This window comes from Zootoca vivipara, chromosome 13, assembly GCF_965207765.1.
Source record: "Zootoca vivipara chromosome 13, rZooViv2.hap1.1, whole genome shotgun sequence".
NCBI classification, from domain to species: Eukaryota; Metazoa; Chordata; class Lepidosauria; order Squamata; family Lacertidae; genus Zootoca; species Zootoca vivipara.
Genome location: NC_142596.1, coordinates 49,715,849 through 49,741,044, shown reverse-complemented (window position 1 = coordinate 49,741,044; position 25,196 = coordinate 49,715,849). Strand labels below are relative to the sequence as shown.

General features: G+C 49.4%; 1 protein-coding gene across 1 annotated transcript in view; it reads right to left on the bottom strand.

Annotated features, from left to right (window-relative positions):
* The window catches only part of ELFN1 (extracellular leucine rich repeat and fibronectin type III domain containing 1), a 230,986-nt gene extending 229,480 nt beyond the window's left edge, over positions 1 to 1,506 (bottom strand). Inside the window, exon 1 of the mRNA XM_088656762.1 lies at positions 1,305 to 1,506. The gene's annotated coding sequence lies outside the window, so the exon portion shown is untranslated. The remainder of the gene's footprint in view (positions 1 to 1,304) is intronic.
* Between the last annotated feature and the right edge of the window lie 23,690 nt (positions 1,507 to 25,196).

Below are 25,196 nucleotides of genomic sequence, written 5' to 3'. Positions count from 1 at the left end.
CTTTTCATTTTAGCTTTAGCTGAATTGTCAAAGGCTGCACTTTTTCCTTTTGCATCTCATCACCAACCCCACGAGTCTTGTCTGCTTGCCAATTTACGATCCCTCCTTATGCATCTGAAGGAGTGGACTCTGGCCCACGACAGCCGAGGCCGTCATAAATATCATCCTCTCGAGGCGTCACGGGACTGTTCGGCTGTTCCTGCGGCAATCAGAGCTCGGCCTTCTCTGGAAGCTGCTCCGTTTTAAAGAGGCGACCTCACGCACCGGGAGTCCCCACACGGCATTTGGAAATCCAAAGCCATCCTGATTGAAGGGGAACGGGTGAAAAAAAGACGGGAGACTTTCCTTCTGTGTTTTTTTTAACCAATCTGATTGCCGGGCTGTAACAACCGCAGGGAGAACTAATCCATTTGAAGCGGGTCTTCAACAGCATCCCCTAGCTTTTCATGATGCAGCTCAATCCTGGGCATGTTTATTCAGAAGTAACGCTGGGGGCCTAGATCCTGGGAGGAAATCGTGTCGAACTCGATGGGTTTTCATTTCTGAGTAGGATAGGATCGCACTCTATTCCTATGCCTACTCATCAGGCAGTAAACCAGGACTGTTGACCAGGAAAAGCGTAGGGGGGGTGGCTTACTTGCGAGTAAATTTTTTGCTGGTGCAAGTGTCATAAAATCGTAGAGCTGGGAGGGTCATCTTGTCCCACCCCCGGCAATGCCGGCATCGCAGCAAAAGAATCTCTGACAGATGGCCATCCAACTTCTGTTTAGAAACCTTCAGCGAAGCGGAGTCCACCACCCTCAAAAAGTTCTTAATGTTTATTACGAATCGCCTTTCTTGCCCCTGGAATCCATTGGTTCGGGTCCTGCCCTCTGGAGAAGCAGAAAACAAGCTTGCTCGGTCTTCCAGGTGAAAGCCTTTCAGATATTTGAAGATGGCTATCATGTAAGCTCTCAGCAGGCTGAACACACTCAACTCCCTCAACCGTTCATCATAAGGCTTGGTTTCCAGACCCTTGATCCTCTTGAATGAAATACCCTTCTGGACACGGTACTCCAGGTGGGGTTTGACATATTAGGGGCCACCCGCACGTGTCCATAGGGTCCCTCCCTTATCACAGGTGATGGGGTGTGGGGGGGGGTGTTTCTGCAGCCATCAGCAGAAAGCCCTAGATGTCTAAGGTAGCAGCAGGACCCTGGAACGCGGGATCCGATCCTAGGTACGTTTACTCCGAGGAAGGAAGAGAGAAGACAGGGAACAGATATGAAGCTTCCTTACACTGATTATTGGTCTATCTATCCTACCTGTATTATCTTCCGGCAGGGTTTCTCCAGCCCTGCCAGGCGCTGAAATGGATTGAACCTGGAACCTTCTGAATGCGAAGCAGGTGTTTTCCCACTGGGCTACGGTTCCTTCCCAAAAGAGGAGGCTATGTGTGCTGAAATTAGCAGGTAACTTGTAAGTTTCAGCCTCGCTGCCTCCCTTTCTCCTCCCTTAGTCCTCTGACCTTCTCTTCCGGTTAGGCAGCCTTGGAACAGCGTCGTTTCCTGTCTCACGCCCCATAAACTCTCGGATTTGTGGAGCGTGGTTTTTTGGTTGAGTTTTTATGGGATGTTTCTTGGCTACAGTCGCCACTTTGAGGAAGCAGCAAGGCGAGAGGCTGTAAAACTGTCTCAAGACAAACGAACCTGACAGCATAATATTTTTCTTTCTCCACCTCCCTGAAGATGTCGCGTTTCTCCCAGCGCGGCTGCCTCCTTCTCGCCTCCCCCCCCCCAATGGGTGCCTAATAGGGCCTTTGCAAGAAAGAAGGCGAAGAGTCAACCCAAAAGAGCTTGCCCCGATTTCTTGTCGGAAGTGTTCTCGGTGGGTCAAAGAAAACCACTGATGGTTCCACCTCAGTTGTAATCCTATGGTCTTCAACAGGTCTCCACTCTCCTCGTTTGGGAGGCGCCTTCTCTTTAATTGGAGAGCCAGAGGTCATTGATGTGGAGTGATTTGATAATCAGTTTGTTGACTGCGGGGTTTCTTTTCCTGAAACTGCAAACTTGGGAAAGAAGGCCTGGCTCACACGTGCATATCCATCACGGAGCAAGAGCGTCAATTGCACGTGTGAATGGGAGCCATCACAGATAATTTTGTGTTATGAAAGCCTTATCTGAAACGCAATGGAGTTTCGTTTCACACATTCTGCTTCCTGCCAAGCCTCAAGTGTTGAGGAATGGAGTGACGTTTTGCACGTGTGAACACATGCCTTACTTCAAGAGCAGGCCCACGGCATAAGTCCCAAAACTCACACAGACACATACTGAGAGACTCTGCCCCGAGTACTTCCCAGCTTGCCCACCCCCGCATTATATCCGGTTTCTCTTTCTGCCCAATCTTTCCCCTTTAACATGGGGCAAGTTCACACACGTATGACCATCACTTGATGAATGCAACACACAACCTTATGCCACTACATGTGCGAAAGGCTCATTCCTGATGGACCTTTCCTCGCACCTAGAACTTTTCAGGAGGGTCGGTTCACACGTACAAGTGCGCTCGCCCTTACATCGCGTGTCTGCTGCTGCACATATTGTCCGGTCACCGACCGGTTTCATCAATGGGAAGAGCCGTACCCGAGGGGCAGAGCCTCCGCCCAGCATGCGAGAAGGAAGGTCCCAAGTTCACTCCCCAATAGCCACTCCAGAGAGAGTTGGAAGAGACTCGTGTTTGTCCTTCCTTTCAGATGATATTTGGGGGATGCGTCGACTTAATTGAAAATGCGCCTGTACCGGCACCAGCTCTTTCGGGTGCCTGGAATAGATGTCATTTATATACAGCGATGGCAACTCCGTTCCCCTTTTGCTTGGAAACATTGGATTCAATTTATATTAATGATCTCTTTATTCACCACTGCAAACTTTTAAATATTTGATGCCATGCAAGCGGGCAGCGAACTGCGTCGAGGAAGGAGGTGCTCCGCGGCCCTTGGCGTCAATGTGGTCGCGGTGGAAGGAGGCCCCTGTCGCTACAAGAAAGGCCAAACCGTCAGGACGCGAGGCTGGAGGATTTCGCCCCGAGGTCGTGGCCGTCTGGAGCTGCCGCACGCTGGGTTTGTTTGACAGCGGGAGCCGGGGACCCAGACGGCGCCTGGGGAGGCTGTTGGCGGCGGAAACAACCCTATCAAGTGGCTCAACTTTGGAGGAAATGATCGTTCCTTGGAAGTGAGCACTCGATATCTCGAAAGGCGGGGGCGGGGAAGGGCTGCTGCGTTCCCACGTTCGCCTGCCGTCCCGTGACGGCTGCAGCCTCAAGTGGTCACTCCAGTGTATTGTGTGGACAAGCCAACGGATCAGGGATCAGTGGTATCGTCAGGAGATACCCTTGGGGGGAAAGATTTGGGACCGAAATGAGAAAGACGACAAGCCCCACAAACTGCTTCAAAACTGACTTGGCAGGTTGAGAAGTGAGGCGAACAGCGTAGTGTAGTGGCTAGAGCAGGTATAGGCAAACTCCAGCCTTCCAGACATTTGGGACTACAATGCCCACCATCCCTAGCTAACAGGACCAGTGGTCAGGGATGATGGGAATTGTAGTCCCAAATATATGGAGGGCCAGAGTTGGCTTATGCCTGGGCTAGAGCGTTGGGCTTGGACGTGGGAGACCAGGGTTCAAATCCCCACTCGGCCATGGAGCTTGCTGGGCCAGCTGCTGTCTTTCAGCCAAACCTACCTCACAGGGCTGTTGTGAGGATAAAATGGAGAGGGCAAGAGCCATGTATGTCCATCACCTCCTTGGAGGAAAGGTGGGATACATGTGTAGTAAAAACAATATAGCCGTTGCCATCTGAAATAGTCTTCACCATCCCAGTGTGCTCTAGATGTTTTGGACTACAACTCCCATAAGCCTCAGCCACATGGTTAGGGCTGATGGGAGTTGTAGTCCAAAACATCTAGAGCGCACACCGGGACGGTGAAGGCTGGGAGATGGAGAGCTGTAAGGCTATGAAACTAGCAATCTAAGATCACATAATTTCCCCAACGCCAGTGATAGCTAAATTGTGGAACTAGCTCCCACAGGAGGCAGTGGTGAACACCAACTTGGGTAGCTTTCAAAGAGAACTGGAGAAATTCATGAAGGACAAGGCTATCAGTGGTTACTAGCCAGGGTGTAGCTTTGCTCTCCCTCCCTGGTTAGAGGCAGTAAATGCTTCTGAATATCAGCTGCTGGAAGCTGCAAGAGGGAAGATTGCTCTTGTGCGTGGGTCTTGCTTATGAATTTCCAACATGTTTCTGGTTGGCAACTGTGCAACCAGCAGGCTGTTCCTCCTTCATTGGAGGCTTCTATTTTTATTTTATTATTATTATTATTATTATTCATATATATATATATATATATATATATATATATTATTCCTATAACTGGAGGTCTCAGGGTGGTTCACAAAAAAGATCAACATAAAAACCACAATATATATAATCAAAATAAAACAACCACCCAATAGCGCACCCCCCAAAAAAAGAAAGAGGCACATTTTATAAGGGCATAGGTTTCTAAGTAGAGGTTGGATGGCTATCTGTCATGGATGCTATAGCTGAGATTCCTGAATTGCAGGCGGTTGTATGATGCCTTCCAATTCTACAATTTTATGGTTTTTCCTTGAGTGGGAAGTTCTTACCCATTCTTCTGAGTGGGTCCATAGACTTCTCCCTCACTGACCTGCCAGCATCCTGCTTCTCATAATGGCCAATCAGATGCTTCTGGGAAGTCCACAAGGAAGGCTAGAAGGGTTATCCACTCTTGTATGCAGTGGCCCACTACTTCTGGGCATACATAGAAGCTCAGAGAGTAATAGCAGCTTATAGACCTCACTCCTCCTCCTCCTCGAGTTTGCTTAATAACCCTCTCCCTCTTCAAGCCAGCGGTTCTCATCACAACCTTCAGCAGGAGAATTTCAAAGGTCAGTTGTGGTGTGGTGTGAGTCTCAAAGGAAATGCTCTTCAGGGGCGTCACGTTCACACATTCAGCTGCTTGTCACCAAGGTTGAGAAACCAATGCAGTGTAGGCATGGCTGGTTGATCTCAACAAGACTCTACCTCCTGGGTCTCAAACATCAGACTTTTGCAAGCTGGTGCCTTGCAGAAGGTCTGGAGTCCAAATCACATCAAACCCAGCCAGCATGGCCAGCATGGCCAATGGTCAGGGATGATGGGAGGTGGAGGGTACCAGCTTGGGGAAACCTGCTTCTCACCTACACCCGTGTCAGTGTGTATCATAGGTATGGATCTGGAACTTCCACATCTGGATGCTTAAGGAGACAATCCTATGTTTCTGACTTTACCAACTGGTGGCCAGTCAAAGGTGCTCAAGCTTACCTGAATGGTTCCCTCAATCCAAAAAAGCAAACAAGAATTGTATGCTCGTTGGATGTGTGTGTGAACAAGTATGATGCTTGAATGTCAAAGGGACCTTTTGGATGAGAAGGTGGTATGGATGGTGGTACTGCCAGTCTCCAAAGAAAAATTAGGAGCTTAGATGGAACATAGGAAGCTATCTTATACCAAGTCATTATACCATTCATGTACAGTATCTTGCTCTGTATCGTCTACACTGACTGGCAGCTGCTCTAAAGGGTTTCAGGCAGAAGTCTTTCTCTCAGTCCTATCTGAAAATGTCATGGATTGAACCCGGGACCTTCTGCACACAAAGCAGATGCTCTACCACTGAATTATATCCCTTCCCCAAATGAATAAAGGGAATAAGGAGGTTTTCTTTTGGCAGGGGTGATAGTGGTGTGGTTGGTGAGCATTTCTCAGTGGCCGTGCTAGAAGCACCCGTAGAAAGCTGGAGCCTACAGAGGGGAAGGTAACCCCATATGTCTCAAAACACAGAAGGAAGACTGAAAGGTGATTCCCCCCTCCATGGGAATTAACAGAAGGAGGGTGCCATGCCTACATTTTACTCCATTGCAGTTCCTTTATAGCAAAACTTGGATGGTTCAATAGAAAGCACTTGCGCACACTATTGGAAGCAGATTGAGGCAGTCCTCCCCAACCTGATGCCCTCCAAATGTCTTAGGCTACAACTCTCATCAGCCCTGGCTAGCACTACCAATAGTTAGTGTGATGGGATTTGGAGTCCAGCTGGAGGGCCACGGGTTCCCCATTCCTGCTGAAATGCAGGTCTACAGGTGCTGTCCAAGATTTGAGTGCTGAATGACTCCTCCTCCTGAGATCTGTCAGACACTTTCTTCCACCACCAGATATTGTCGGACTCCAACTCCCAACAGCCCCAGCCAGCACAGCAGATGGTCACCAGTGATGAGAGTTGTAGTCTGAAACATGTGGTGAGCGCCAGCTTGGAAAAGGTTGGGCTTGGGCTCGGGGATGTGGGCGTCCTCAAGGGGGCACTGTCAGCTATACATATTTTTGTCCTCAGCAACTTGTGTATCCCCAATGGAAACAAGCGAACTTGGATATGGGAGACCTAAATTCAATAGAGAATCTGGCTTTCTGGACAGGTCACACTGTGTGCACCAGTTGGGACTTGCAGGTGAATGTGGGTGTGAACAGGTGGCAATCCAAAAGATCTGTTTGATGTGATGTCAGGTTATTCTTTATTTATTACATTTATATACCACCTTTCTTCCATCATGGAACTCAAGGTAACATACAGTACATGGATTCTCAAGTGGAAGCCTGGATAGCTCAGTTGATGGAAAGAGCCCCTGACTTTTAAACTATGGTTCAAGTCCCTTGAACTATGGTTCAAGTTTGGGTGGATTCTGTTTTGGGAAGATCTATAGCTCAGTGGTAGAGCATCTGCTTTGCATGCATCTGCTTTGCATGTTCAGTTCCCAATGGCAGCTCCAGGAGAGCTGCTGCCAGTTAGTGTAGACTGTAGACAGTCCTGAGCTAGATGGACCATGACTTGGTATCAGGCAGCTTCCTATCCTAACTTCCTAAGTGGTCTCCTGTCCAAAAAGTGTCCAGATAGTGTCCTAACCTACATAGCTTCCTCGAGGTGGCTACCCAATGCACCTTCAAACCATGTCTGATAAGATAAGATAATCTTTATTGTCTTCTTCAACCTCCCCAGACACTCTTGGATTACATCTCCCATCTTCCCTACTCATCTTCGATCAGGAATAAAGGGAATTGTGGTCCAGCAATATTTGGGAGCCCAAGGTTGATGAACAGAGAGGTAGACAATATCATAGTGACTTCCATTTGAAAATCACAGCAATACATAGAAGGGGGCAGAAGTTATGTGAAACTTCTGCCTGACCCATGATGGCTGTTTCTCACATTCAAGCATTCACATGTTGTTGGAGTCACAGAGATATGAAATCAAATTCACTCAGCCTTTTTCAAATGGCTCCCGCCCTGGTATAAAAATCAGGAATTTAGTAATATACAGAGGTGCTGCGAGATCACAGAACAACGATTGCAGAGCGCTGTCCAAATCAGTCCTAGAGCTGATTCACATGTGCCTGTCCATCACTGACTGCACCTCCGCCTGATGACTTTATACGTTAGTGAGCTATCATAAAACAAGCACTACATCCAGACTTTCATCTGCCCCCAGATCACTTTAAATTCAATCCTCTCCAGTGGAGTTAGTTCACACATTGAACTGTCAGCCATCAAGTGTATCCAGCTCCTAAATCCTGAGACCTCTAGTGATGTAACATGCACCTGTGGACTAAATCATGGCTGCCTCCCTCAAATATTTAAGCTTTGCATCGTTATTCTCATGGAAAGATTCAAGTTTAGACATGAAATGAACCCTTCATTCAGGGAAAGCTATCAGGATAAATTAAATCATTTGCTGCCCTTCATTGTTTCTGTATCCAAGGCCTTGCTGTGTAAAGGCTGTGTTGCTCACCTTGTCCAATGGCAGAGCCAGCTCTGAAATGTGTGGCGGCATAACTGTGGCCCACAGTGACCCCAGAGCTAAGAATGGAAAGGCTTCCTAGTGCAACTGGCACACTGTTGTGAAACTGACTGGCATTGGGGTGGGCAGACGGTGGCCTTGAAAGGAGTCTCCAAGGCTCCCTTCAGAAAAGCGGGCGACAAGAATATCAGGAGCAAACAGTCAGAAGTGGAAGACGGATCCTGCTAGGCAGATCTGGGATCCTATCCCTCATCTTTTAAAGAACCAGGATTACCTGGAGAAGCTGAAGGAGACCTTAGTACCTCTGCTAGACTCACTGCCAGAGGCTCACCCCGCTCCCTTCTTGCCCTTCGGGAACAGGGCGAGATGTTGCTAAAAGGTATTCTGATTTCTGACATTCCCAAAGAGAGATCAGTAACCTGCCAGCCAGACTTCTCACGTCAGCTCTCCCTCTCTCTCTTTATCTGGCTCATGTAAACGAGGTGATCCCTTCATGCAGTTACACAAAGAGGAACAGTAGTTACATTATGGACCCATAAGACAAATCCCAAAGCCCATATTAGGGTGATACCTTTCTTAGGCCAAGCATAATGTCCTATAATAATAGGCCAGTGGTGGTGGGGTGAAATAAGGTTGTTGGTATTAGCTAAACCATCCAGGTCTACAATAGCCATTGCTCTCTTCCTCTGCCTTAAAAAAAATCTAGTCTGCTGAAGAGTGCTGGGGAACTCAGAAGCTTGCACACTATTATGTATTAAGATCTTTGGCCTGTCTAGCTCAGTATTGTGGCTCTCTGGGTTTCAAGCAAGAGCCTCTCCCAAACTAGGGCACGAGACATTCTGAATGCCAAGCAGATGCTCTACCTCCAAGCTAGGGTCCTGCTTCTGAAAATAAAATTTCAAGTCCTTATGGCTCTGGATAAAGGGCTGAATTGCGTGGGAATTGCATCAAGCCAACATTGTCTACGCTGACTGGCAGCGTCTCTCCAGTGACTCAGACAGGGGTTTCCCCCAGTCCTACCGGAGGATTGAAACTGGAGTCTTCTGCATGTTTCGCGGCCCTTCCCTCGCCGCCCCCCCTTCCTCCATTTTTTTTCTTCACCCGCATTTAAAGCTTCTAGGGCAGAAACAAACACAAAAAAGGGGAGGCAATCGATTCTCGTTTTCTCTCCCGCATTGATATTGGGGGGAAATGGGGCCAGGCTAGAGGGAGAGAGGCAGAGGCTTGCAACAGACTCACTCGCCCACTGGAAGCCGCTTCCCCAAACTTTCCATTGCCCTCTTGATCTCTCGCTCCAGCAGGAAGGAGGGACGGGACGGGGCAGGACCCAAACCAGCCCTGGCTGTACTGTCAATGGCTCCTAGTCTTGGGCAAATAAGACGAGCTGCAAGCTGGGACTCAGCTGACGGAGGACCGAACCTGCTTCGCTCTATCCGGACACTGGACCCACCAGAAGGATCGGTTTAGCAGGATCGCTTGCACTGTACTCCCTGCCCCCTATACGTACATCAACACACACCCTATGAAGGCAGGGTTGGAGCTGGTGATTTGCAGAATTGTTATATATAGGGTTCTTTTGGAATGGGGGAGGGGGTGGTCGAAGCACTTGAGCCAGCCAGAGAGGAAAAGGCCATCCTGATCTGAGACTTGACTCCGCAGCGCTCTCCCTACGGGGATGAATCAAAACCCTTTCCTTTCTATGGAAGGCTGAGGGAAGCGGGTGGACCCTAAATCTGCACAGCGCAGCCCATGAGACTCACGTCTACTCATCTGCGCATAACCTCATCCAGGTCGAATTTCTGGAGCATTGTAGAATGGGACAGAATGATGGGAGCCCGTGTGTGTGTGTGTGTGTGTGTGTGTGTGTGTGTGTGTGTGTGTGTGTCCTCTCACTGCCACTGAGGCCATTTCTCAGCTGAGTCACAAATTGCAATCCATAGGCACATGGGAACCTGCTTTGTCGGTATAAAGGCCATTGGCCCATCTAGTTCAGCACTGTCCACTCTGACTGACAGCAGCATTCCAGAGTTTCAGACAGGGAGCTTCTCCCAGCCTTCTCTACCCATGCTGGGATTGAACCCGGGAGTTTCTGAAGACCAGGAAAGCACAAGTTTTGAGAGGGGCAGTCTGTGTTAGAGAAGGAGTCGACAGGATAGCTCAGGCCTGTTTGTTTGGCGAGGAGTCTGCATAACCTTTACTCATCCGAGGCACCGATTGCCCCACCGGCTGGGAGCGGCTCTCCAGGGGTTCAGGCGAGGTCCTCTCCGAGAACTACCTGGAGATAGGCTTGAACCTGGAACTTTCTGCATGCCAGGCAGACGCTCTACCGCCGAGCTACGTCCCTTCTCTGAATTCAGTGGAAGCCTTTGCAGAGCCCATTGGCTCTGCGCTCTCTGGAGTATGACGGGATCACTAAGTCTATGGGATGCAATCTGTGGCACAGCTGAACACATACGAAGCTATCCATCTGTGCAACTGGCGGCCCTCTGCTGAGCGTGCCTTGCGAGTCCAGGTCGAGTCAACCAGACAGACTCGTAGCCAGTGTAATAAGCTGGCCTCTCCCCCCCCATATGTTCTGGGGCGCGAGGGAAAGAGGGCAGCGTTTCCCTCCCTCTCCATTTCCCGTTTCTGCCAGCCTTTTGCAGCCCAGCTGGGGGGTGGGCTTGGGTAGGCCGCCCTGTTGGCTCGACTTCATTCAAATGCAATCAAGGATCTTTGGCAAAAGCTCCGCTGGATGTCGAACAATAGCCGCCTTGATTGGCAAGTTCCTCTGTGTTTATCATTAATTCTGTGGAACTCTACGGCAACATCTGTCATTTTAATTAAAGCTGCAATACAGACACCGGCTAAGCATCGTACGCCAATGTATAGATATCATATATATGTATCTGAGCAACAACCGAGAACCCAACACACGCAAGACTTTTAGAGGGAGACATAAAACGCACCCGGAAGCCATCGGACCCAATCGGGGCCTGACCAGCTGTCCGTGTCTCAACTTTGGACCGTCCATCAATAAGAACCCCTCTCTCCTTCGGCACGATTTCATCGCCCCCAGCAGAATCGATTAGGGGAAAGGGGTAACTTTGCCAAGGACGAGAGAGGATTCTTAAATATCTATCTATGCTTTTCCTTCTTTTTTAAACAGGCTATAACTCTCCTCTGGCCTCGTTTCAATCAGCTCTGCATATTGCTGGCTCGATCGATGCACGCAGGCGAGGATGTGAAGCCCGTCTCTGGACTGGAAGGAGAGCGGCAGAAGGAGGTCTGCGCGCGCGCTTCTTAGTTAGCGGGGCCGTTAGGGCCGGACTTTGGGGCAGATGTCCAGGCCTCCATTGAGCAGACTGGGGAGGGAGGGGGGAGGCGGTGCTCATGCGCAGCATTTTAAAACAAGGGAAGTAAGACTTCGAAGCATTTAAAGCGGATGTTGGGGGGTGAACAAGGCCGTGATCCAGAGTGTAACGTGACCTACGGGGGGATTTAATCAAGACGAGGTGTGTGTCGGGTCAACTGCAAAAAGGAAGCCCAGATATATTTATTTATTATGTTTTGGGGTTTTTTTAAGGGCGCGTGAGGAGTGTTGTATGAAGGTGAGGGGAATGAGCGGTCATCTGACCGGCCGGGAAAGCAGCTACCCTGGGACACAAGCCCGATTCTTGAGCCGCTTCATTCATTCATTCTTACGGGGGGAATGAAGTGGCTTGAGAAAGGTTGCAGCTTAAATGGATTGTGGATCGAGGCTGACTAGACATCTGCGGGTGGCGGTTGGAGCCGGGTGGAAATGCATGAATATAGGTCAGTCGTTAATTTCCACACCGAGTGCCCTTCTCTATCCTTTGGAAGCTTTTTCTAGTGGCTTTAACCCACCCGTATTCGAGCCAACTCGGTTCAGTCATCTGGCTTACTCGGCAAGGAGCGCGATTCACACTGTACGTGCTCAGACACACACAGACCTGGAGTTACTACATTCCTAAGCAAGATCAGATTGGAACCTAAACATTCCTGGAGGACAGAGCTCTCAGAGAGAAAGAAAACATTTGCGTTCAAAGTCTGCGGGCGGAGTGGGGCGGAGAGGCAGAGAGAGTGGGGGAGGGGGTATGTTCATGCACTCCTATGAGCTTTCCAGAAGTGTCTGGTCTGGCTATCCATTGTCGGTGACAGAACATTGGGGTGGGGGCTTGTTTCTCGTGTTGGATTAGGTTCAGGAGCACAGTCATAGGTGAAGTTTAAGCCTGAATAAAGGAAAGTCCATGAAAGAATTTTAAAAAAATCTAAAGCAAAAGACATTGCTACTATTATTATAACCATTATATTTCTCCTCCATTTATACCCTGCCTTTCCCCAGTCCTGAAACTCAAGACGCTGACGACGTGCATGTGGTCTCCTGGCTCCCCCTCATCCAGACACTGCCCAGAACGAGAGCGGCTTAGCTTCAAGGAAGGAGATGGCCTCGTGAGCCTTCAGACCCGGGAAATCTAGCCGATAGGACTCCAGAGCTAAGCTCTGGGAGTGCCTCATTCTCTCTCTCTCTCTCTCTCTCTCTCTCTCTCTCTCTCTCTCTCTCTCTCTCTCTCTCTCTCTCTCTCTCTCTCTCTCTCTCTCCCCACTTTGACAATCAGGGCCATTAATCATTTTCGACAAGTTCTACAGCCACCAGTAAACAGCTTTATCCAAGGCGCAACTTAACCTGACAGGGAGATTTCAAGCGACGGTTCGGAGCCAGTCGCCCGGGCAAAGAAACACACATACTTACGGGGCCCTCCTTCGCCCTAGGAACACTTCCTCCTCTTCTTTTTTTAACCACAAGCACCCCCCCCCCAGTTTCTAGGACAGACGCCCGTGCGCAACAACCTCAGGAACCGACCGCCCCCGGAGACCAACCGAGGGCGTCTCATCCACCCTGCAATTTTTTGATTCCGGACTGAAACCTGGGTCGAACTGTTACGTCCAACAGTCCCGATGCATTTGAGTTGTAGACGAAGCCAGCAGTGCCTCGATCTGGCCGGTTCCTTCCCCTTTCCAGAGACACTGGGTTGCAAGGTTAGCTCGGGGGCAGAACGGCTCGCCACCGCCCCCCCCCCGCCCCCGGCAACAGTTGCATTAACTTCCCATTAAGTGACGAGGCTACTTTAGGACTTAGAATGGGGGAACCGGACGCCAAGAGAAGAAGGGTGGACGTCGAAAGCAGGAGTGAGGAAGGAGAAAAGTGAAATATTTGTACAGTGGGAATTAAAGTGAACTACCTTTCCTGGAGAAATTGGGAGAGCGGTCGAGAACAGCGGCTTCTTTTCTTCTCATCGGGGAGCTGTCCGCTCCCCGCTGGTGCTGAAACCGGCCCACTTCACGAAGTCTCTCTGCGCGCTTGGGTGCCAGCACCTACAGAGCAGCTCCTCCCTCCCTCTCTCCTGGGGGGGGTGGGTTGGGGAGGAGTGGGGAGCCTTGGTTAAGCTCCCAGCTCGCCCCAGCTGCACCCAGAGGCGCCCTGCATCCCAATGTCCCAACCAGACCACAGCACGGCGCAGAAAAGTTTTGGGCGACCCGCAGGAGAGTCAGGCGCCACCTTCCCAGCTTGTGTGTCCAAGGAGGCAAGTTTGGACCCATAAGGAGAGGAGAGGTAGCGGGGGACCCCGAACCCTTTATTCCACCCCTAACACATTCCGTCCTTGGAGCGTCCAGAAAAGGTTCAGGTTGCGGGTGGGGGAGCCGCACAGAAAGGCTTAGCACTGGAAACATCTGTCACGGGATGATTTGGGGAGGGGGGGGGAGAGAATCCAGGGCAAGGAACAGAAGTGGCTGGAGGCTGAAGATGGTGTGGGCGCTGTTTGTGCGTGTTTCAATCTGCAAATGAATCCCCAGAGTAGGTGGGTTAGAGCGGCGTGTGCCCCTCAGGCTCAACTGATGCAGGAGGCTCACGATCTGGCAGAGAGGAGATCCACGGGGGACCCATCCTGCACCCCCCTCCTCTCTGCTTAAGGCAATACTACTCATAATCCTAGCGGTTGACATCTCCCGTTCAGCTATTGCGGCGCCGGTGGGGGGGGGGGCGGGCGGGAGAAAGACGAGCTATATATATATCTATATCTATATATCTATATATATATATATATATACACACACACCCGAGCTGAAGCCGGAGCTTCGCCCCCCGCCAGGCTTACCTACCTGCCTCCGGCATGGAAGGAAGAAGGAAAGGAGCGGCTCTCCAGCCCCGACGCCCTCTTGAATCCCGGCTGGGAGGACCCGATGGGCGGCCAGCCTCTCTCGCTCGCTCTCGGGTGCTGCGCCTCCGCCTCTTTGCTCGCTCGCTCGCACTCTTGCGCGCTCCCTCTCTCTCTCTCAGCTCCCCTCCCCAAGCGTCCTCTCCCGGCAGGCAGCCTCTCTCTGCCCCCCCCCCTCAGACAAATCCTTTGGCGGCCTGAGAGAGAGAGAGAGAGAAGGAACGAGAGCCGCAGCTTCTCCCTTCGGCCGCCCTCACTGCGTCAAGGAGCCGGCGGAGAGCTCGCCACCATCCCGGTCGAAGGCGAAGCGAAGGCGCCCGACCAGTCTCTGGATCCCGGAGCGCCGCCTCGCCTTGAAGGATTCCGGGGTGAAGCTGAGGGAGGGGCGGGGGGAGATCAGAGATGGAGGGGGGCAGTCAGCCTTTCTCTCTTCCCTCCTCCTTTCAGTTCTTCTTTCTCTCTTCTTTTGCTGTTGGAGAGGCCCCAAGGGGTAGGGGACGGCCGCCGCTTATGGAGAGAGCCGGGCAGAGGGAAGAGCGAGCGAGAGATTCCGTCTGCTTGCAAGCCCGATCAAAGGTTTAATGTAGGAGTCCACGGAGTGGGAAGGCGGTGGGGAGGAGGGAGGGGCTGAAGAGAGACTCGTGTGTGTGTGTGTGAGAGAGAGAGTGTGAATGGATGGGTGGAAGGGGAGAGGAGGAAGAAGAGGGTGTGTGCCGCTCCTTCGCCGGGGAGATCCAATGGAAGTTAAAGCCTCCGAAACGTCTCTGAGCTGATTGTTTGGCGAAGGAGAACCGAGCCGTCAACGGGAGGCGGCAGCGGAGCCAGCGAGCAAATCGCCTTCCACGGGGAAACCCCCCTCCTCCAATCCGCCCCCCCCTTCCTTCCGTCCGTCCTTCCTTCCTTCCCCTATTGTATCAGTCACTCCAACAAAGAACCGCTGTAAACTTGGATTATTATATTTTGTAAAGATACTTCAGCCAGGCCTTCGATCTCTCTCCAGCTGAATATTGAGGATGTGGAGGAGGAATAGGAAAAAGGAAACAATAGACTGAGGGAGGCAGTGCACACGCGCGCACAGACATTTTTAATCGCTTACTTCCTGGGGAAATTTCTTGAAGGAAACTTTACGCGCATCTATTTTCATTCATTCAAGTTGGAAGGGGAGCCGGCAGATACAGTGCTGGTCTTTAACAGAGAATAATGCATCCACCCACCTACCCCCCACGTACGAAAACATGGCACCTTTGTATCCATCACTCTGCCGCCAGGCAGCCCCCCACCCCCACCCCCCAAAACCCACGCTTCTTCCTCTGTGCCGAAGGTAAAAGCCCACAGCCCCCTAGAGGCCTCTTTAGCGAGTCGGCAGTTGGTCCCCATTAAAGAACCGTCTCTAGCTATTTGTATGCAAATATCTTCCGGTAGCATTTCACTTCTTATATTTGTGCGCGCGCGTGTGTGTGAGAGGTGCTCAGCAAGAGTGCTACAGAAGTTGAACCACTTCTTGATTCTGAGGGCAAGGATGGGGACGCCTTGTGGTCCTCCAAACGTTCTTAGAGTGCCATCGTCTCCTCTGACCACTGCTCATGCTGCCTGGGGGCTGAGGGGAGCTGGGAGTTCAGTAATATCTAGATGTGGGTGTTATAGGTTCCCCCATCCGTGGTTTAGAGCAGTGTTTCCCAACCTTGTGCCTCCAGCTGTTTTCGGACTACAATTCCCATCATTCCTGACCACTGGTCTTGCTAGCTAGGGATGATGGGAGTTGTAGTCCCAAAACATCTGGAGGCACAAGGTTGGGAAACACTGGTTTAGAGGGTTCTGATCCCGCCCAGCCGCCCTTAGTAAGCTCACAAAATCAAGGGAGTGGTTGTTTAAGTAACACACTAAGGAAACGCTCTGATTCATGGCTAGGAGCTTCTGCGGACAACGGTTTGCTGTATCAAACGCAGGAAGTGGGCAGAGGAGCCGATAGCTCTGGATGGGGGGGGGGGCGGCAGAAGGAGCTGAGGGGCAGTGGAAGAATCTGGTTGCAAGTTATCAAGGTGAGAGGGCGCAAGATAAAGTCAACTACAATTATCTGAGCACCACTGAGCAAACACTGGCTATGCCCCTGTATTCTGGCCTGCGTGAGCCAATTGTTTGAATAATACATAGACAAATATAATCGATACCGGTACTGTAGTCTTGCGTAAGCTACATTATTCAATCTGTATATCTTCCCGTGTCTTGTCTTCCATGGGACTCCGTTTATGAGCTGCCCACTGTCGAAGGCAAAGCACTGGGGCACATGGACCTAACCAACGGCACGGGAAGTGACCCCCCCTCCTTCAGTTCTCCTGATAAACCACTATCTTAAGAACATCAGAAGAGGCCCAAGGCCAAGCAACAAGCTCAGCATCCTGCTTCCCACCGGCCGGGGCTAGATGACTTGATGCCCTCAGCTGGTATTCAGAAATAAACAGCTAAGAATATAAGAAATGAGATCAGACTGAGAATCTAGCGTCTTGCTTCTCTCAATGGCCAACTAGGTTCTCCAGGAAGCCCACAGGTAGGACATGGAGGGAGTAGCCCTCACCCAAGTGGTACAGCCCTCACCGGGTGATGTCCAACCTTTGAACTGGGAGGTTCAATTTAGCTGTCAGGGCTGTCATAGGCATTGTGTTGACAGACATCGTCTCTCCTGCCCTCCTGAATTCCTCTTTCTCCATGAATGTCTCTAACTCCCCAACCTTAAAGCCATCTTGTGGCAGTGAGTTCCACAGATTATTTGTGCCTTTTGAGAGGAAGCCAGTCAGTTTAACTGAGAATAAATGTGATGCCCACATTTCCTTTCTCTAAACTACCCCACCCCTTGCACATTTATTCATATACTGACTTTTTTCTCAGAGACAATATGTGCTGACCTCTCGGCCATTCTCGGCCCTTCCCCCCTCCCTTTATCAGACCCCTTCACCACTACAGCTGCTCGAGCCTGAGCATTATTAAGTTTATTTGAGCACAGGGCAAAAGGGCCATGGCTCAGTGAAAGAGCATGTTCTTTGCATGCAAAGGTTTAATCCCTGGCATTTCTAGGTAGGGATGAGATGCACACTACCTGAAATCCTAGTCGTAGGAACATGGGAAGTACTTTGTAGTGAGTCAGATCACTGGTTCTTCCGCCTCAGTATTGTTTACTCAATGATGGGTAGAGGATCTCCAGGATTCTCTTCCACCCGTACCTGGAGATGCCAGGGATTGAACCTGGGACCTTCTGCATGCAAAGTAGATGTTTTGCCACTGAGCTACAGGCCTTCTGGTCATGGGTTTGTCTGAGATCAAGTGTTCCCTAGAAGTTATTTTCTGCAAATAATACTGCAGTCAGGGTCAAAAGTACCAAACTAGGTGGACCAATGATCTGACTAGGTATAAGGCAGCTTCCTATGTTTCCTTTCAGCCTGTTGATCTTTACTTTGGGTTCAAGGCAAGCCTTCCGTTGAGTTTTCAACACTCCTTCCTCAATTATAGTTTTTGGTAAAGGACGTTAGCTGCCTCCTTCCCTTTTCTCCAATACTCTACACTGAAATATTTAGCTAGACTCCACACTTCTAACAGGGATTGTGAGTGCTAAGTCTCTCTCTCTCCCCCCCTCCCTCTCCCCCCTCCCTCCCTCTTCAAAAATAGTGGTGGCCTAGATGTCCTCTGTAGACCCCCATCTAAAGCCTACTTTTTAAAAGATTACTTTTTAAAGAAGCTATTTGTAGCCTGGCAGAGGAGCTCAAGAGAGCAGATTCTTGAGTGAGGTTGCAGGGAGGGAGGAAGCGGGGGTGTTGGAAGGAGGGGGGCTCAGTGATTTCCCCAAAGGTGCTTCGCCCCAGCCCTGTTTAGGAGGGAGTAAATTTTTAATGCTGTTTGCAGTGTTCTGAATGTTAAATTTAAGAACTGCAATTTGCACACCACAAGGGGAGAGGTTGAAATAGAGCAGGATAAATAGGTGGACTTTTTAAAGCGTGTATTATTATTGCTCCCACCCACCCCATTCACTTTCAATCCTTCCTTCCCAGAGGTCAGCTTCGACAAGTTCAGTAAGCTCATTACAACACAGGTGGTGGTGGAAGGTTTCCAACAGATGGTCATGTGTCTACAGCAGAATGAGTATTTCAGAACTCAAATCCTGGACAGCTCCTTTAGACCCGTGCTTTTATTCATTCATTCATTCATTTGCACTGGCATCCCACCTTTTACTCCAAAGTGTTCAAGGTTGGGCACATTGTACTTCCCTACCTTCCTCATTTAATCCTCACAACAACCCTGTGAGATAGGTTAGGCCAGGCATCCCCAAACTGCGGCCCTCCAGATGTTTTGGCCTACAACTCCCATCATCCCTAGTTAATAGGACCAGTGGTCAGGGCTGATGGGAATTGTAGTCCAAAACATCTGGAGGGCCAAAGTTTGGGGATGCCTGGGTTAGGCCAAGAGGCAGTGACTGCCTTTCAAGTCACCCAGTGAGAGCTCCATGGCCAAGTGGGAATTTGAACCCTGGTTCCCTAGGGTTCCTGGTCAAACCCTCTAATCTGTGGGATGGAACACTGGGGCAGACAAGTCACAACAGTTCCTAGAGTGTCCAATAAGAGGAACTCACCTGGAGGGACACCTGACCAAGGCTCAGTTTCCTGTTCCTCCAGACATGCAGATGAGATGGATTAGCTGGCAGATAAAAAGCCCCTAGCCAGCAGCCATTCACTCTCTTAGCCATCTCTTCTTCAATGGGAACACATCTCCAGAGAATCTACAGTTAGGATGGTTCTCTCTCTCGGCCTGTTGCCAAGAGAGAGACCAGATGGAGCCTTACTCTACTAAGTAGACTCCAGATGTATATATTTGTAACTTTTCTACGTAAGCCTGCCTTTCTGAGATTACGCTGTTAGCTCAGGATGTCATGTGAGTAAACTATCTTATTTTAAGACTATTGTGTCGTGTATTTCTTTTAAGAGGGATAAAGGGGATTTGCCAGGAAGTATAATATTGTTGTATAGGTTTTAACAAACCTAAACGCACACGTCTTGCTGCGCACAAAAGGGGAATGTCACTCTGCTGATATTGGAAGCTTGATAACACAATCTTGGATAGGATCTATCTAATAATATATCCTAATCCACATGCCTAACATTCCCACATAATCATGACACCACATTGGCTCTGCATTCCACTTCTCCAGATGTTGCTGGGCTCCAGCTCCCTTCAGCCTTGACCATTCATGCTGGCTGATGGGAGCTGAAGTTCAGGTAACACCTGGAGAGTCACAGATTACCCCATTTTTATCTTAGAATTGTTTTAGGTAGCAGAGCTTGGAAATATGTCTAGCAGAGATATTGAAGGTCCACTGCCAGTAAGAGTTAACTGGGAGTGAGGAATTTGTGGCTCTCTGGATGTTGCTGGACTCCAAATCCCATCAGCTCCACCCCCTGGAGTCCAGATGGACCAATGGGCTGGGCTCTGCACAAAGCAACTTCAAAGGTCCCTTGGGCAGCTTTTTCCACATTCAAGTATACATATCTAAGTACAGTATTTATTTATTTTTTACTCCTTGCTTCAGCCAAAGCACTTCTCTGAGAGCGGCTTATCACAGTTAATAAGAGGATGGTCCTTGCCTTCAGACTTATAATCTAAAAGTCAGAACAGGGGAGGGAGACTTTGTGCTGGCTTTCCCCACCTGCCTTGCCCCCCCCCACTCCAGCCCATGGAAACTTCAGAAGGGAGTTGCTGCCATGGGCTTTATTTGTATGGGTGTTTCAATGAGCTGAACAGAGTGAAAGTTTATGAGTGATGGGTGTGTGGAGTGTGTGTGTATGAATTCAACAGTGCTAAGTTTACTTTTGGGTTGCTGTTTTGTTAGTGTTGTTAATATTGTTTTATAGGTTATGAATTCTGAAGTTCTTTGTTAATTCTGTAATATGACTTCTGTTGTAATTGTGGTGTTTAGCTTACTTTTGTAGTTGTTCTATGAATAGACTTTTACGGATTGCAATCGTTTTACCGGCAGTTTGTCATTGTTTAATTTGATTTGTTAATTGTTCTATATCTGTGATGTTCTATTATATATTATTGCCATTAATATTTTTGCAAGCCACTTTGCAAGTCATTTCATTCCAAAGCAGGATAGAAGTAAAATAAATCAAACACAGCAGGAAAAGGGACACACACAGAGAGAGGAAGCTTTAAGAAACACACGGCAATAAACCTGGGCACCAGTTCTTCATTACAAAGTTGTTCTTCCTGGAAAGGAGCATTGAAGCCTGCTCCCTGGGGCTGCTACTTTCATTCTTTGGCTGATGGACAGGGCTAGGTTGGTCTCTTCCTTGCCATGATGTTTTTTTTCTGGGAGGCAAGGGGTGTGTGTTGCCTCCCAGTGGCCCTTGATCCCCTGAACCAGGGGTCCCCAAACTAAGGCCCGGGGGCCAGATGCAGCCCAATCACCTTCTAAATCCGGCCCATGGACAGTCCGGTAATAAGAATATTTTTACATGAGTAGAATGTGTTCTTTTATTTAAAATGCATGTCTGGGTTATTTGTGGGGCCTGCCTGGTGTTTTTACATGAGTAGAATGTCTGCTTTTATTTAAAATGCATCTCTGGGTTATTTGTGGGGCATACGAATTCATTCATTATTATTTTTCAAAATATAGTCCGGCCCCCCACAAAGTCTGAGGGACAGTGGACCGGCCCCCTGCTGAAAATTTTTGCTGACCCCTGCGACCTGAACAGTGGTGGAGGTCAAAGTGTGCTGTCCTTCACTTCAGCCCCGGGGCAACGACCTTGTAAGGGGCTTGTTGAGTCACCGGTTAGGAAGAACATGTGAAGTATTCATTTGAAACCCAGACCGTTTGCTGGCCCTGGCTTTGGGGGAGCCAGAGTAGAGGGCCTTAATGGTATATGCAGAAGGAGATTTTGCTTCCAATGATTGTTTTGCTATTAGACAAGAGTTTGATGCAATAAAGAAAAGTGGTTTCTGTGCGCCTCTGAATCAGCAGATTGCATTCCAATAGAAAAGTGCGTGAACTTGCATTCATTCAGATGCCGGCATTTATTTCTGAAAGGTAAATCTGCATTGATAAGGTCGGATCGGAATATCCGGCCCAGAATTTTTCCTGTTCTGTATTCTTGCTGCTGTGGAGTGACAAAAGGAATCTCTGTCACTCAGTGGTGGAAATAAAGCTGGGATTAGCCGAGAGAGAATTCCCATGAATAATTGCCCCCGCCCCCACTTCTCCGATCACACATATTTTCATTCGGGCTTATTTGTATGGGTTGAGATACAGCAGCAAACACTACAGAGAACTTGGAGCCAAGATAAAAAGTGTAGCGCTTAATGGGCATTTGAATTTAAGAATAAAAGGTTTCTTTCCTCTCCATTACTCTTATCATTTTAGGAAAGTAATGATCTGGCATTCTCATGTATATTTCGGAGGCGACTCCAGGAGGCATCGAAATAAATCTTCAGAAATGCATTCAGAGCAGAGTTATGTGTTTTAGAGCATTAATCCCAGCCCTAAAATAAGAGGGACCCAGAATAGTCACTGGGACGTAAACAAAGGCTGAGATCCTCCTGCGGTTATGTATCCCCCAGTAAACTGGACATACACAACCCACACAAAAAGACAGCAGGGAAATGAAGGAAAATAAAACAGAAGAACATCGGAACATGAGAGGAGCCTGCTGGATCAGTCCCGTGGCCCATCTAGTCCAGCATCCTGTTCTCACAGTGGCCAACCAGATGCCTCTATTGAGAAACTAGCAAGCAGGATTCAAGCACAAGAGCTCTCCCCCCTTCTGCAGTTTCCAGCAACTGGTCTTCAGAAGCATTTCTGTCTCCATGGTCAACAAGAGCTGAGATACATCATGAGAGCAAGCACAGTGGTGGCACATCTCCAAGGGACAGCTGGCAACCCAGATTTTTACTTGTTTACCTTAATAACACAGGCCTTGGAAGGGCATTTCCCTACGGCCCAAGTGAGAACTTGCGACACAGTGATTGGCAGGCAGAGAAGACACTGCATTTAGGTCAGTTGGACACAGCAGGCAGCATTACAGAGTCCTGGCTGGGCATCTGGCAAAAGGCCAGTGGTGAAAAGAAGGGGTTACCGTAAGTCAGTGGTAGAGAAGGGGGCAGGTTGCAAGGAGAGCACAGGAAGAGACAGGAGGCCCCAACCAGATCCAGGGATCCAGTAGTCCCTTGGGCAAGGGGGAAGAAGCAACTGGCGCAAACAGAGAACAACTCGAGTCTTATATCCCCAAGAGCAGGTCTCAGTGGCTGTTTCAAGCCCTGCTCATCAGTGGAGCACAGGCATCCTTAATAACTGGATCAGGCCAATGGCCCATCTAGCACAGCATCCCATTCTCACAGTGGCCATTTAGTTAGAATCAGAGTTGGAAGGAACCCCCAAGGGTCGTCTAGTCCAACCCCCTGCCATCCAGGAATCACAGCTAAAGCATCCATGGAAGTCCAACCTCTGCTAAAAAACCTCAAATAAAGGAGCGTCTACAACAGGCATCCCCAAACTGCGGCCCTCCAGATTTTTTGGCCTACAACTCCCATGATCCCTAGCTAACAGGACCAGTGGTCAGGGATGATGGGAATTGTAGTCCAAAACATCCGGAGGGCCGAAGTTTGGGGATGCCTGGTCTACAACCTCCTGAGAGAGTCTGTTCCACTGTCAAACACCTCTTACTGTCAGAAAGTTATTTTTGATGTTTAGTTGGACTCCCTTTTCTGTAACTTGAAGCCATTGATTCGAGTCCTACCCTCCAGAGCGGGAGAAAACAAGCTTGTTCCCTCTTCTGTATGACAGCCCTTGAGATATTTGAAGATGACTATCATATCTCTTCTCAGTCTCCTTTTTTTCCAGGCTAAACATACCCAGCTCCTTCAACCATTCCTCATAAGGCTTGGCTCCCAAATTTATTTCTTTGTTATTTGTTACACTGATATCCCACCTTTTTCTCCAAGGAGCTCAAGGTGGCATACATGGTTCTCCCCATCCTCATTTCATCCTCACTACAACCCTGTGAGGTAGGTTAGGGTGAGAGGCAGTGAGTGTTCCAAGGTCACCCCCAGTGAGCTTCATCATGCTCCAGTGGGGATTTGAACCCTGGTCTCACAACTCCCAGCCCAACACTCTAACCATTGGCTACTCCATATCCAGAGGGCAAAGAAAGAAGGCTGTTCCAGAGCAGTGCTGGATCTTGAGGTCTCAAATTTCAGTGGTGCCCAGTGTGACACCAAAATTCAGCACCCCCTCACCTCTCACGATCCATTCTAAGTCATTGTTGCAGCGCCCCCTGCAGCGCCCCCAAGGCTTTACACCCAATGCCCTAAATCCACCTCTATCCAAAGTCAACATGACTGGGACAAATGCATTCAGGCAGACCCTGTTGCTATGAATTTGTAGAAGTGGTAGTAACAATAACAATAATAATACAGTCGTACCTTGGTTCTCAAATGGAGTCCGTTCAACTTCCGAAAACATTTGAAAACCAAGGCGCAGCTTCTGATTGGCTGCAGGAGCTTCCTGCACTCAATCGGAAGCTGCAGAAGCCGTGTCGGAAGTTTGGCTTCCAAAAAACTTCGGCAAACTGGAACACTCACTTCCTGGTTTGCGGCGTTTGGGAGTCAAAGCGTTCAAGTCACAAGGCATTCAAGAACCAAGGTATGACAAGGAGGAGGAGGAGGAGGAGGAGGAGGAGGAGGAGGAGGAGGAGGAGGAGGAGGAGGAGGAGGAGGAGGAGGAGGAGGCAGCTTTAGTAACGTTATTGTTTTGCTGGAGAGTATATTGGTTTGCCTGTTGTCTTTGTCCATGGAGTTTTCTTGGCAGGGATACTGGAGTGGCTTGCTGGTTCCTTCTCCAGGTGGATCACATTTGGTCAAAACATAACTTCTCTAAGTTATTTCAGCCTCTTCGCCACGACAAGGCAGTGATGTATGGAAGTGAGAGCTGGACCATAAAGAAGGCTGATCGCCGAAGAATTGATGCTTTTGAATTATGGTGCTGGAGGAGACTCTTGAGAGTCCCATGGACTGCAAGAAGATCAAACCTATCCATTCTGAAGGAAATCAGCCCTGAGTGCTCACTGGAAGGACAGATCCTGAAGCTGAGGCTCCAATACTTTGGCCACCTCATGAGAAGAGAAGACTCCCTGGAAAAGACCCTGATGCTGGGAAATATGGAGGGCACAAGGAGAAGGGGACGACAGAGGACGAGATGGCTGGACAGTGTTCTTGAAGCTACAAACATGAGTTTGACCAAACTGCGGGAGGCAGTGGAAGACAGGAGTGCCTGGCGTGCTCTGGTCCATGGGGTCACGAAGAGTTGGAAACGACTAAATGACAACAACATAGATTTGCAGTGGGTGGATGGTTAATTATGAACCTAACGCTCAATGGGAGTCTAAGGAGCCAGGTACCACACGCCCTCTTTGCATTTCAGATACTTTATCCTTCTTTAGAAACCGCAAACAGCATCCCACGCCTACAGAGGTATGTACAAAGATGTCTTTCTTTCCCTTTCGCTAAACACGGCAGAAGAGCAGCATCTATCGTGGGGAAGAACATCTTTACAAATCCAACACAGGGCTGCAAAACAAACAAAGTGTTTCTCAACCCGCCTTTCACAACGCATTCATCTGAAAAGGAGCCTGGGATCCAGAGTGGCCTTTTAGACCTATATTTAGTCAAATCCAAAACAGATGCTGCTAACTGCATTAAAGAGAGGAAGGAATAAAAAAGACAAAACAATTGCTTGGAAGATGCCTCCCCATTAGAGCCTGCCTAAGAAGATGTTGGGGGGGGGGATGCAGGGTGACGGTCAGGATTCGTCAGACTGACAGGTCTTCTCTACAGCTGAAGAAAAGCCACTGTTGACACAGCAGGTTCAGAGAAAGGCCTAACAAGGCGAAAGAGAGAGAGAAATCAGTTAATAAAACATTTGCTGCCTCACCCAATTATCTGGGAGCGCAGCAGGGAAGGTGTTGGCGTGCCTGTCAGCCTCCCCACCTACTTCTGCCGGAAGGCCAAGGGATGCAATTTAGATGTAACCAGGAGAGAGGGGAGACAGAGGGGCTGCCCCCC